The sequence below is a fragment of the Megascapheus bottae genome, chromosome X, assembly GCF_031878675.1.
Source record: "Megascapheus bottae isolate mThoBot1 chromosome X, mThoBot2.hap1, whole genome shotgun sequence".
Lineage (NCBI taxonomy): Eukaryota > Metazoa > Chordata > Mammalia > Rodentia > Geomyidae > Megascapheus > Megascapheus bottae.
This window is the reverse complement of record NC_143547.1, coordinates 61,560,694-61,574,134: the sequence shown is the minus strand read 5'-3', so window position 1 is coordinate 61,574,134 and position 13,441 is coordinate 61,560,694. Positions and strand designations below refer to the sequence as shown.

General features: G+C 36.3%; 1 pseudogene; it reads left to right on the top strand.

Moving 5' to 3' along the window:
* Window positions 1–5,312: 5,312 nt before the first annotated feature.
* LOC150041178 (UPF0538 protein C2orf76 homolog pseudogene) lies at window positions 5,313–10,119 on the top strand (annotated as a pseudogene).
* The last annotated feature ends 3,322 nt before the right edge of the window (window positions 10,120–13,441 follow it).

The window sequence follows — 13,441 nt, the reverse complement described above, 5'->3', positions numbered from 1 at the left end:
CACCAATAAATAAATAATCAAATAAACAAACAAACCTAAAATAAAAGCTGAAAATAGTACTGTGATACAAGTGGTAGAGGGCTAGCAAAAAGAGCTCAGGAACAGTATCTAAGCCCCAGGACCAGCAAAAATAAATCCTACTTAGTGCCTCTGGAAAATAAAACAATGTCAACAAAACGGTTTGACATTCTAACATAAGACGTATCTGTAGTGTTCTCTATCATCCTCATGGGGTTTGAACTTGGCCTTGGTGATGTTCCTGATCTCTTCAACTCAAGGCTACCTCCCTACCTTTTGGGCCACAGCACCATTTCCCACTTTCTAGTGATTAATTGGAGATAAGAGTATCATGTACTTTAGTGCCTGGCTGGCTTTGAAGCACTATCCTCAGATCTCAGTCTCCTGAGTGGCTAGAATTACAGGTAAGAGCCACTGCACCCAGCTTAGAGTTGACACCTTTAAGAGGTGATTGGCTAATTAGATTTGAACTTTAAAAATGGTAATTATGCTCTTATATAATCCATAAAGATCCATTTTCCCTTCTATCATATAACAAAAAGCTATCTACGTACCAGGCAACAAGACTTCAGCTACAATATCTTTGAATGTACTGCTCTTGGACTCCCTTGCTATTAGAACTATGAGATAAAGCACCTAGACTATGATACTTTGTTATAAAAATTCAGACTAATGTGACAACTTTCTATGTAACAAAGGATATTTGAACAGTAAATGATGTGTTCTAGCTGAAGGAAATATGACATCATACTTCATCACGGGCAATATTGAAGTCTAAGCCATTGTTGATGAGGCTGGGCCTGTGAAGTTTCATTCTCCATGCAATTTAATATTCTTTTCCCCCCCACTGGAATGTACTTATCAGATGGTTTTTAGTCTCTAATTCAAACTTAGAGGCAATGCAACCATTTGCTATCTAAGTTCTGTGGGATGCCATGGTGACACAAGGGACAGCATAACATTTGGATACTGAGATTTCACTTGTCATTCTTGGGATCTCTGACTCCATAATCTAAGTGCATGATATTAAAGGCTGTATCAAATTTATATATGATATAACTTCACTCCCAGTTTAGAAAACTGGAGATAAAAGATTTTAATTAAAAAATAGGACAAGAGATACATAAATTGGAATAAATACAAAGTATCTCTGGTTTTATGAAGCTTTATGAAGCTAGAGAGGTATGGAAACATAAACCTTCATTCTTTTCTTTTCCACAAAAGCCTCCATTGTACATGATATGATAGAACTGTGATAAAATAATAAAATTGCTGAGCTTAAGCAGTGATAGATTTGCTATCCAGAAATAATGCCTCATAGTGCACCTTACCAAATGACTTGGATCTATCTTAAGCTATCAGTAGGAAAAATTATCATGTAATTCCTTCAATACAGGTTCACTTATAGAGTAACTTGCTCTAATATTACAAGGAAAAATCCTCATTTTTACAGAGATATTGCTGAATTTTTTTGGCACTGTGGATATAGGTTTTTGCCTCTTCTTCCAATTACATGGCTGAGGTGACTAAGGTTGTGGCTAGCCTAACTAATCAACACTTTGACAATAAACCGCTGGTGAATATTACCTGAATTTTACTGAATTCTTTATTACTTTGTGAACCCTCAAAGACAACGATTTCGTTGAAGAATCATCTTACCTTGCGTTGAAGGAGAGAATATCCATGCCAGCAATTACCAAAAGGGCTGTAGGGGTCAAGGTTATGAAAAAGTGGCTGACAAAACTCTCAGAAAGATATACCAAAGGCCAGCTTCTGGGTGCAATTTGCATTCCATAAGGAGCATAGCCATACAAAGCCTGGAAAAAGAAACTTGTGTTCATAATCATGGCAAAAATACCATTGCTAGAAATCAAGTTATTCAAGGCTAACAAGACTGACAAGTGCCTCAGCCTGTCAGGTAAAATAGGATAGCATTTATTTTATTGCCAACAATCCGTACTATGTGTACACCAGTAATTTAGTAGAAGCCAAATGGTAGCTTATCTACTCCCATGAAGGTTGGCCATCATTTGTGCAATCCATTCCACATTAGACACATATTTTTAACTCTTCATTGATTTACTCAAGGCCCTTGGTGTTTCTAGTTGGAGAGGATTATTCAGAGAGGCCTGATAAATCTGAATCTTATTGTCCTAGTAACACTAGCAAAGTTTTTCTGAAATAGGGAGCCTTTTGAAGCACATCTGTATGGATGGTGTTAAGAGTGCCACAGGTTCTAATTGCCCCTTAAAAGAAACTACAAGAATAGATTCCACACAAGGTATATGTTCTTGTTACAAGCTTTAAAGACCGAGTAAACCATATTGTAGAATAAAGATACTTTTTGGATCTGAGAATCCTCTTGAGTAATCACAAAAAGTTAAATGTGCCTCCACTCCTGATAAAGATTTGCATCCTTAAAAATTTATTCTTTCTCTTTGTCTTCATAGAGTAGCTCTGCCAGCATCTTATGATTTCAGTCTTGCCAAATATTGAACAAAAAAGCAGCTGGCCAGATATGGTTGTACCTACCTACAACCAACTACTCATGAGGCTGAGATAGGAAGATGAAGGCCATCCTCAGCTATATAGTGAGACCTTCTTCCAAAACAGTAAACCACAAAAAAGCCCAACTCTAGTTTTTGAATTTATAAATCTATGAACTAAGTGGCGTTTGTGATCAGTTTCTATACAGTTTTGGAAAACCAATTCAAATTTTCTACTCAAAAGTGGCACGTTACTATAATAAATACTTGAAAATTTGTTCAGTGAGCAATGTCTTGAAAATTCTTGAAGAGGAAGATAAAGAATGATTAAATTGGTTTAGAAGAAGCCCACTTCATCTTAAACAGAAAGAAGAAATCTCTTGGTAAGTACTCACAATAAAATGGAATGTTTTCCAGGAAATTGGATGAAAAATCCTCGTAAAATAATTTAAAAAAGATTAGCAAAAGTTTCTCCTGAAGTGTTTTGGAAAGCAGACATACTATTAATAAACTTTGGCATTTTGCTGAGAATATTCACAAGCATCTCGTTAAAGGAGCAGCTTGTTTTGGTTTCTGATAAAATGTGGATTAATAGAGAAAAACTGAGGTTGAAAACTGTTAAAATTCTTAGTAATTTCTCAGTCTAAGTAGAAGGCAAAAGATGCTAAAATATTTTACTTCAAAAACAGCCTTTTGTTAAAAATCTTAATAAAGATAAAAGGTCAGGGTATCCATTCAATGGAAATATTCTTTCAAGAGGTTAATGGGTTTACTTTTTTATTTTTTTGATATTTTCTATTGTAATTAATAAAAGGGTTACATGATATTTATCAGATAGAAGGTGCATTAATTCACATACATTGATACCCTTTCACATGTCTTGGTCCCCATTACCCTCCCCCACACCCCCCATCTTGTTTTCCCCCCTTCCCTATCCAATTTCAAATAACCAAATACAAATATATGGGTTATCTCACAAAGCTGCAAACAAATCACAGAATCTCCAGGAAGCAAAGGGCATTGCCTTTCAGCAATCAGTTAAAACTATTGTATTTATAGCTATAGTGTGGTAATGTCATACACAATAATAGAAAATTAACTCAATACATCTTTAATTGATAAGCACATTTTAACATAATCACAGTACCCTTAGGGTACATAACAGAATTAAAAATGGTCTTTCCTTATTAGGAAATACTGAGTTCAAGTCTATACTCCCATGTCTTTCCTAAGTCTTAACAGCTTTATATAAATACAATTAAAGTTCACCATTTGAAAGAATATAATACATTAATAAAACGATTTCTGACAGTAATTTACTTGACTTTCAGTCAGTTATTATGTTTTCCTATGTCTCCTTTAGTCTGCATGAATCCTGACTTGTGGGAAGTCCCTCTCGGACGACCACGTGGCAGGGGTAAGATGGCCACTGGTCCTCTGAATAATACAGACTCCGGAGACCATGACTCTTGGCACAGGTCTAATTTTATTCCAAAGAGTGCTCACTAAATACAGATCCAGCGGTCGCAGCCACGTCATCAAGTAGGGACGACTGTCAGCCAATGGTGTCCTGAGACACACCCCATTTGCTCCAGGTGGATGGGGCAAGGCGCCCTCTAGCTCCTGCTTGCAGTCATGTACACACACTGTGTACACTTGTGTACACTTGTGTACGTGATTAAGGGCAGGTAGCAAGCAGGTTTTTCCCACACTTATACTTATTAGTCTATATCCCGTTAAAGGATCGCTTATTAGTCCTAGGGTACTTTCCAAAGTCTGGACTTACCAACTGGTTTCCTTGCTCACTTATCTCTCTGATTTTCTGTACTGTAGTGATAACTGTGGTTTTAATAAAATTGAATTCTGTGGTTTGAGATCAGGGCATTTTTCAGCATTCCACTACTTTATCCAAACCCCAAGTCTGTGTTACTTACTTCTTTTTTAGGCAGGATCTCCCAATGCCTGAGCCAATCATAAACCATAATCTTACTACCTATGCCTCGTGTATAGCTAGGATTACGGATACAAACCACTATGCCAGCCTAATTTGTTGAGATGTGGTCTCATGAATTTTTTTCAACCCGTTTTTTGTTTTGTTTTGTTTTTATTTTTGTTTTTGTTTTGTTTTTCCAAATTCTGATTCTCACTTCTCTGTCTACCATGTACCTTGACTTATACATATGTCTCCCCATGTTCAACCATGGGTTTTGCTTTTATTTGAGGGAAAGCTTCTATGTACTGTCAATACATTTCATCTTATGTACTGAGACATCTGTCTTCTTATGCTATCTTTAATGATTGATCAGTGGCTTCAGATGGTATTATCTTAATTCTTCCAGTTTAAATAAAGAACAGTAAGATTTTTGTCTAAAGGCTTTTATATCTAACAGCTAATTATTACATCCAGTCTCACACTTCTTCCTGAATTGTACATGCTGGCTAACTAAAAGCTATACATCTTACACTTCCACACAGTTAGTGTTTCTGCTGTGAATTAATTTTCACTAATTAGATATATTCTGACAACAAATATTTGAGAAAAGGTAAGTGAAGGATTTCACTTCTTCAAGCTATGGCTGCTGGTGATAGCAAGTGTACTTATTGATATATTGGATTTTTCATGCCAGTATTTAAATGATCACTATTAACTCTAAGTGTTAAAAGAGGAGTTAGGAGAGACACCCTGTTCTAGGATTCTTCCTCATATAAGAAATCTGTTTTGCTGTCAGGCAGAGTGCTTAAGAAGATAGTTTTGAGCCCACACTTGTGGCTGTGGCAGCGGCAGCAGCAGCAGTGGTGGCTGAGGCTATGGCAGCAATTACGGTGGATGCCACTCTCCAGGGCAGCTGTGCTAAGACAAAGGCATCGGAGAATGAGCACTCAGTGCCTCATTTACCTGCGGTATAGACCAGATGACTACTAGTGGAAATCTCCATCCTGTAGGCTACAGAAGACACAGATCACAACGAATCCAAAAACCAAGGGGAAAATCAAATCTTCTACAGCAAGGAAAAATAGAAAGAGTATACATTGACTAAACCAGCTTTACAGAAAATTCTCAAAGATGTTCTACTTATTGAAAATCAACACAGAAATTATATTTGACAGAGAAATGACATCTCAAAAGCATACCAGGTAATTAGAGCAAGAATTGACAAGTCACAGGCCCTAATGAAATAGGAAAAAGGGTAGGAACTAGTAAATACTTTTTCAATCTTAGCACTCAATATCAATGAACTTAACTCTCCAATTAAATGACATAGACTGACTAGTTGGAGGAAAAAGCAAGATCCATCTTTCTGCTATCTTAAGAGACACATCTTGCCCCCGCACCATCAAAAAATCTTCTGAGAGTGTGAGGCTGGAATAAAATCTAACAAGCAAATGGACTCCATAACAGGCTGGAGTTGCCACCCAAATATCAGATAAAATAGACTTCAAGTAAAATTAGTGAGAAGAGACAAAGAAGGTTATTACATACTACTAAAGGGATCTTTCCTTCAAACCAAATGCCAGAGCACCCAACTTCATCAAACAAATTTTACGTACACCAAAACACATAGATCCAAATACAGGGATTGCTGATGATTTTAACACACCATTATCATCTCTGGATAGATCAACTAAAGAACTCAATAGAGAATCCTCAGAATTGTACAATTGCATAGACAAACTAGACCTAACAGACACCTGCAGATTATTCCACTCAGCAACACCAGAATACACTCTTTTTTTTTCAGCACCTCATGGAACGTTCTCTAAAAGAGACCACATTTTAGGGCATAAAGCAAACCTGTGCAGATTCAGAAACACTGAAATTATTTCCTGCATTCTCTCAGACCACAATGGCATCAAATTGGAACTGAACAACAGTTCATTTACCAGGGAAAACCCTGTAACTCATGGAGATTGAATAACACATTTGTTGAATCACCAAAGGGTCACTGAGGAGATAAGAGCAGAAATTCAACAGTTTATGACATTTAACAAATAGGAGCACACAAAATACCAGTTCATTTGGGACACAACAAAGGCAGTACCCAGGGAAAAATTTATAGCTCTGAGTGCTTACATTAACAAATTGGAAAAATCTCAAACCAATAATTTAGTAGTGCACCGTATACTCTCAGTAAAAGAGCAACAAACAAGTCTTAAATCTAGTAGAATGAAACAAACTATTAAAATTAAATTAGAGTTAAATAAATTAGAGTACAAAAAACCATAGATGCCCCTCAGTAGATGGATGGATCAAGAAGATGTGGTACTTAACAAACAATGGAATTCTATACTGCCATCAGAAAGAATGACATCACCCCAGTAGTAAAGAAATGTAAAAACTTGGAAAAAAATCATTCATATTAAGTGAAGTAAGCCAGACCCAAAGGAACACAGGCCCCATGGTTTCCCTGATTTGAAGTAATTCGTACACATCTAGGACTCTACTAGCAGAGGATCACAGTAGCTCAAAAGCTAGGTACATATGGTCATGTAGAATGAGACTAAACAAAATAAACTCTAGGATATGGAAACAAGAGGTTTATCTTTGTGATTGTTATTCTCAATGTACTATGTGCAATTATTTCTTTTCTCTTATTATTCTCCTCATGGCTACTCTCATGTGGTTACCATATTTGTCTTTCTTATCTGCTGTATTGTATATACATTTATTTGCTTATTTGAAATAGGGAAAAGAAGGGGTGGAAACTATGGGAAGAAGTGGGCAGAGTGAAAGGGGGACAAAGACATGAGAAAGTATCCATCTCCAACAAGTAATGCATCCACTACATGAAAAATGTAATTGTAACCCCTCTATACATTAGCCAAACAATAAAATTTAAGAAAACAACAGTGTCTTACTTAAGGATATAAGTGATCATGACAATATTTAAAAAACAAGAGAACAACAAATAAAATTTTATACTGGTGTTTGTTATGGGAATGTCACAAAAGCTTTTCAACCCTTTTTCTTGAATATAGTAAGAGAATAATTAAAGCAAACTGAAAATGTAGTGAAAGTCACAGAAAAGAAATAGGACAGAGAAAGATTTAACATGAGTTTTAAATTTAAGTAGAGGAAGAATTTAAATGGAGGAAGAAAGGAGGAAAGATATGTAGAGTTTAACATTTACAGGTATGGCCTCTTTGGTCATAATCTCAGCACTGGTTCTCATGAGTTTCAAATATACTATTGTCATCACTTGCAAAGAGTAATCTGGTTTACATGACATGATTTATCTGTCTCCAAGGATAATCCTCATTCTTATTGGTAAGTATCCTCATCTGGGGGTGATCTCTCCTATAAGACTGGCTTCATAGTGGTAATTTCATAATTTGAATTTAAAAGGTATAAACTAACCCTATTACAGAAAAATTTAACTGGCATCAGCCTTCAGCTTCCCCTCTTCTCTTATTGCCATATCTTGTTAGTTTATAAAATTTTTTGCCAGTCCTGGGCTTGGGCTCAGGACCTGAGCACTGTCTTTAGACTTTCTCAAGGCTAGAACTCTACCACTTGAGCCACAGCATCACTTCTGTCTTTTTTCTATGTATGTGGTACTGCATGCTATGCAAGCACTCTACCACTAGGCCAAACTCCCAGCCCGTAGTATATGCAATTTTTGAGGTGAGGGAGGGATTGAAATTAAGGTCTCACCTAGTGTTCTTTCACCATATTACATCCCCATGCCATATCTTCTAAATCCTTATGACAGTTTTCAAAGTAGAAGGCACCAGATTCATATACCAATATACCCTGTAGCTAAGAAACTGATCAACGTTTGTTCCCCTAAAGGTGTTCACCTTTTAAATTATAATATCTACTAACATCTCATTGGATATTATCCAGATTAATTTTAATCTACTAACTAATACTGTTGATGATTTCATTATTTTTTCCTCAAAATGTCACTAGCATCTCATGTAGCTTATTCTATATTACATGTGATGTGCCAAGATTTGCTCATTTGTTGCTATAGTCTCTGAAATTAGTCCTATTGATTATATATTCTTTTCTTTTTTTGCCAGTCCTGGAGCTTGAAATCAGGTCCTGGGCACTGTCCTTAGACACCCTTTGTCAAGGCTAGTGCTCTGTCACTTAAGACACAGCAACAATTACAGCCTTTTCTATGTATGTGGTACTCAGGAATTGACGCAGGATTTGTGTACTCTAGAAAAGCACTGTACCACTATGCCACGCTCCTGGGCCCTGGTTACTTTTAATTTATAGATGAGGACATTGACACAGATGACTTCAAGTAAATTTCTCAGACATACCACAAGTATTTTAGAAGATGGTAGCCTAATTATATAATGTACAACACATGCTTTTAAAAGTTCAATGTACAGAGTCAGGTTCTGGCATCACAGATGCTCATACAGGCCGAAGTTCTAGTTCCATGGCAACCAGGTCCTGAGCTGGTTTAAATGATGGAGGAGCATTGTTACTTTATCATTCCTCGATAGATTGAATCTTGGAAAAAATAAATATAGCCAACATCAAATGTGAGTAAAATTCATATCCTTTCATGACAAATTGCGTTGTTATTAGTAAATCTGACTGATGTCGATGTTATCAATTTTACTGTGGGGCCAAAACACTGTATATGTGTCATTGTCTTTGAATACAGATAGTAGGAAGCAAAAGAACTATCATCAGTGAATGGAAAATTGGCAATCCACAGAATGAAGATACACTTTTTATAAACTTATCTCCTGTGATGTCTTAGAAGGAAGACATTTTTTCAGTAATAAACTTATTGTTGTAGGTGAATAAGGCAGAAATGAGCATATGGGGAGGGTGATTTGTTAAGTGCTATAATTTAATGACATGAAAAATATGTGATAAAAGAAATGACACAAGTACACCTGATCCTTACATAAAACTACAAAAAAGTTTAGGAAGTACCTTGCGATGGAGGAAAAAAGGTAAGCAAATGCAGAAGTGATACTCTCTAGACACTGTTGAAAATATACTATACAATCTGTTGGCAGGGAGAAGAGGTAAAAATGGGAAGAGTGAAGGAAGGAGTGACATTTTCCCAAACAAAACAAAACAGGTACTTATTACTTGACTTATGAAAATGTAACCCCTTTATACATCACATTTGTAATAACAATTTTAAAAAAGTAAAAACAAACTGTGGGGCACCCTGGGATCAGCTCTCCCTACATATTCACTTGAGAGATTCCCTAGGTCTCTGCCAATGAAGGAAATTGCTGGACTGAAAGGAATTGCTTCACATCCTGCTTGAATCAGTGACCATTACAATTCGCGTCATTCATTCATTGAGCATCGCAATTTCAAATTTTTGGAATATCATGGAATTAGTTTGGATCAAGCTGTAAAAGACTTTATAGTATTTCCAAAGCAACATATTCCTTTGAGGACCAGCCTCCCATGACCATTCAGAAATTACAAATATGATAAACTAAAGATTATGCATCAAGAACATAAATCAAAGATGAGTGAGATCGTATTGACTTTGGAGGATGATGACTTCTGCTCACAGAAGGCAGCACTCTGAGAGAGGCAGGCATTGCCAATGAAACTGAAATTGCATTTTTCTGTGAAGAAGATTATAGGAAGTACAAAGTTAATCCCATCTCATCCTGCTGAAATGTGTCTCAGGGGCTTGCTTTTTGCATATCTATGCTAAGCTCTTTATACCTGAATTGAAAAATCTGAACACATTAAAAAAGCTATGTAAAAAGAATTCCCACTCCCCTCATAAGAAATGCCTTGAGTAACAAAAGCCACTTAAGGTAATTGTGATTCAGCCTCTGACCAAGACCAAAAAGAACAGGTATGGTAACAAAGGTTATATGCCTTGCTTAAAAACTCTTAATTTAGATATTAGCCAATGAATCCTTTAAAAAGTATAGATTAGAGTAAACAGATTGAAAAAAGAGTATCACAAAAGCCTGATAAATTCAAATTATCTCTAAGTTTAGAAAAGGGAAAGTAATTATAAATGTAGCTATTAGTTTGCTAGACTGGCTAGAGTAAAATATATTATATTTTCTGTTATCCTAAGAAGTAGCTAAGGAAGGGTGCTGCAAAATAAAGAATCTCTGTGAGGTTGAATCCAGAATAAAGAACAATAGCCTATAAAGCTCCTCAACAAAACATAACTGGAGCATAAATAAGGATTATTCCTAAGTAGAACTTTCATCCAACAAAATTTCACAATTCTTTTCTTTTGCAGGAGTTTAGGGAGAATTTATTGCCCTACGTATTACTCCCTGTCCCATTTTTTAGTCACAACAACATAATATGGCCTCTGAAACAGGAAAATAATTAAATTATTTACTCTGATAGTAATGTGATCAGATAATTTCCTTGGAATGTGCATGCTTAAATAGAAATGTTTTTACTTATAATTCATCATAACAGCTGTAAGTTTTACAGAAATTTTCATTTTTCATGAAAGTTCTTTACCTACATCAGCTTTTTTTTATTGTAATTAGTAAAAGGGTTACATGATATTTGCCAGGTAGAAGGTGTGTTAATTCACATACATTGATACCATTTCACATGTCTTGTTACCCATTACCCTCCCACTCACACCCCCCACCTGTCTTGGTTTTCGCCCCTTCCCTATCAAATTTCAAATAACCAAATACAAATTAATTCAATATATCAGATAACAAAGTGAGATAATATAACAATATGAGATAACCAAGGGACAGCAAAGGAGATGAGAGACAACTTAGGCTCAATGGTTTCCCTCATTTGTCATAATCAGTAGAAACCTTGGGCTCTACTAGCAGAGATCTGCAGTAGAGCAAAATCTTGATACATAAGGCCATATAGTATGAAGCTAATTGAAAGGACCTCCAGGATATTGAAACCAAAGTCATATACATCAGCTTTTATAAACCAAATGGGCATTTTTTAAAAATTTTTTCAGGGTGATGTATAGAGTGGTTACAGTTACACATATAAAGTAGTGAGTACATTTCTTGTAAAACATTGTTACTCTCGTTCACATTCTTCTCCCACTTTCCCTTTCTCCACTTCCCACAAGTTATAAAATTGATTTCCAATATATTGTCTTGTAAGTATCATTGTTACACTGGTTTATCCTTTGTCCTTGGTCTCTCAATTTACTTGTTCCCCTTCCCTTCTCTAATTCAAATAAACATATATACAATACACCAAGTACAAAAATCAGATACAGTGACAATCGAGAACAACAGCCATGGAAAGTGGAATGAAAGAACAACAACTTCAAATATTATATTAAAAACAAAAACCTCGAAGCAATACGTCTTGCTCCCACACCCTGCAGTTCATTTTGCTTACCATCATCATATTTGGTCATATGTTCGTGGTTATTCAGCTATTGTGATACTTGTATTGCCCCAAAACTTGAATCCCCCCTGGAAGGATTGCCAGAGGCCAAAGATCAATGCAAACTGCACTGAGTCATTTATTGACGAGCTCGAGCACAGGTCTCTGTGCACTGACAGTAGAGTGCAGACCAGAGGCCCCGAGCCCAAAATTACAGCACCTTTTATACATTCTTTGGTAGGAGGAAGGGGCAGAGGCTAAGCATTGGTAGTCTAGGGGGCTATCGTGCTTTGAATTGATTGGACGGAGCCTTAGGGGGGTCTCTGTGGTACTTATTCACGTTCTCCCTACCGGGAGGGTCGTTAACTCATGCTCCATATCCAGGAGTGTTTGTCCCTATAGCCACTATCTATAGTTCCAGGCTTAGGTGGAGGGTCTCCATATCCAGGAATGTCTGACCCTGTAGCCACTATCTCTAATTCCAGGCTTAGGTGGAGGGTCTCCATACCCGGGAGTGTCTGGGGCTCCAGGGCAGATGGGTGGTTGTAAATTAGCCACAAGAACAATACATTTCTCAAGGTTTTAGCAAGCAAGTATACAGAAACAGAAAGGAGAGTTAAAAGATAATACAAGTATATAAAAAATACAGATGGCTAACATATATCTAAGTATATATATGTGTAGATATTTTCTATGCTCTTCAATACTCTGCTAAGAAAAATCTAGACATATACTAGTTATTACAAAACAGGGAAACTATGGAGCCTGATTCTGGCTTACTTCATTTAATATGATTTTTTCCAAATTGTTCTATTTTCTTATGAATGGAACAATGCCATTCTTTGTGATGGCAGCATAAAATTCCATTGTGCATATATAACACATTTTCTTGATCCATTCTACTGAGGAGTATCTGGATTGGTTCCATATCTTAGCTATGGTAGATAATTCTTCAATGAATATGATTGTGCTGGTAACTTTAGTATGACTTGTTTGTGTTCATTTTGATAAATACCCATAAAAGGCATTGCTGGATCATAGGAGAGCTCTATGTTTAGTCTTTTGAGGAACCTTCATATTGCTTTCCAGAGTGATTGAACAAGTTTACACTCCTACCAATAGTGTAGTAGCATTCTCTTCTGGCCACATCCCTGCAAGAATTTATTAGATTTCTTGATAATGGCCATTCTAATTGGGTGGAGATAGAATCTCAAAGTTCTTTTGATTAGCATTTCTTTCATGACCAAAGATGTTGAGCATTTCTTCATGTGTATATTGGCCATTCTTTGAGGGTTTGTTTGGGGGGGGGTAATTTTTTGAGTTCTGTGTATATTTTTTATATGAAGCCCTGTCTGTTGTATGGCTAGTGAAGGTCTTTCCTGGTCAGTGGGCTGTCTGCTTATGTTGCTATCTATGTCCTTTACTAAGGAGAAGCTCTGCAGTTTAATTCAGTCCCATTTATCCAACCTTTCTTTGATTTGTGTTTATGGGCTTTTGTTAAAAAAGTTTCAACCTGTGCCAAGGAACCCTAGTATTTTCCTATTCCTTCCTGTAATATCTTCATGGTATCTGCTTTTACCTCAAGGTCTTTGATCCACTTGGAATTAATTCTTGCGCAGGGCAATATATAAGGATCTGATTTTAA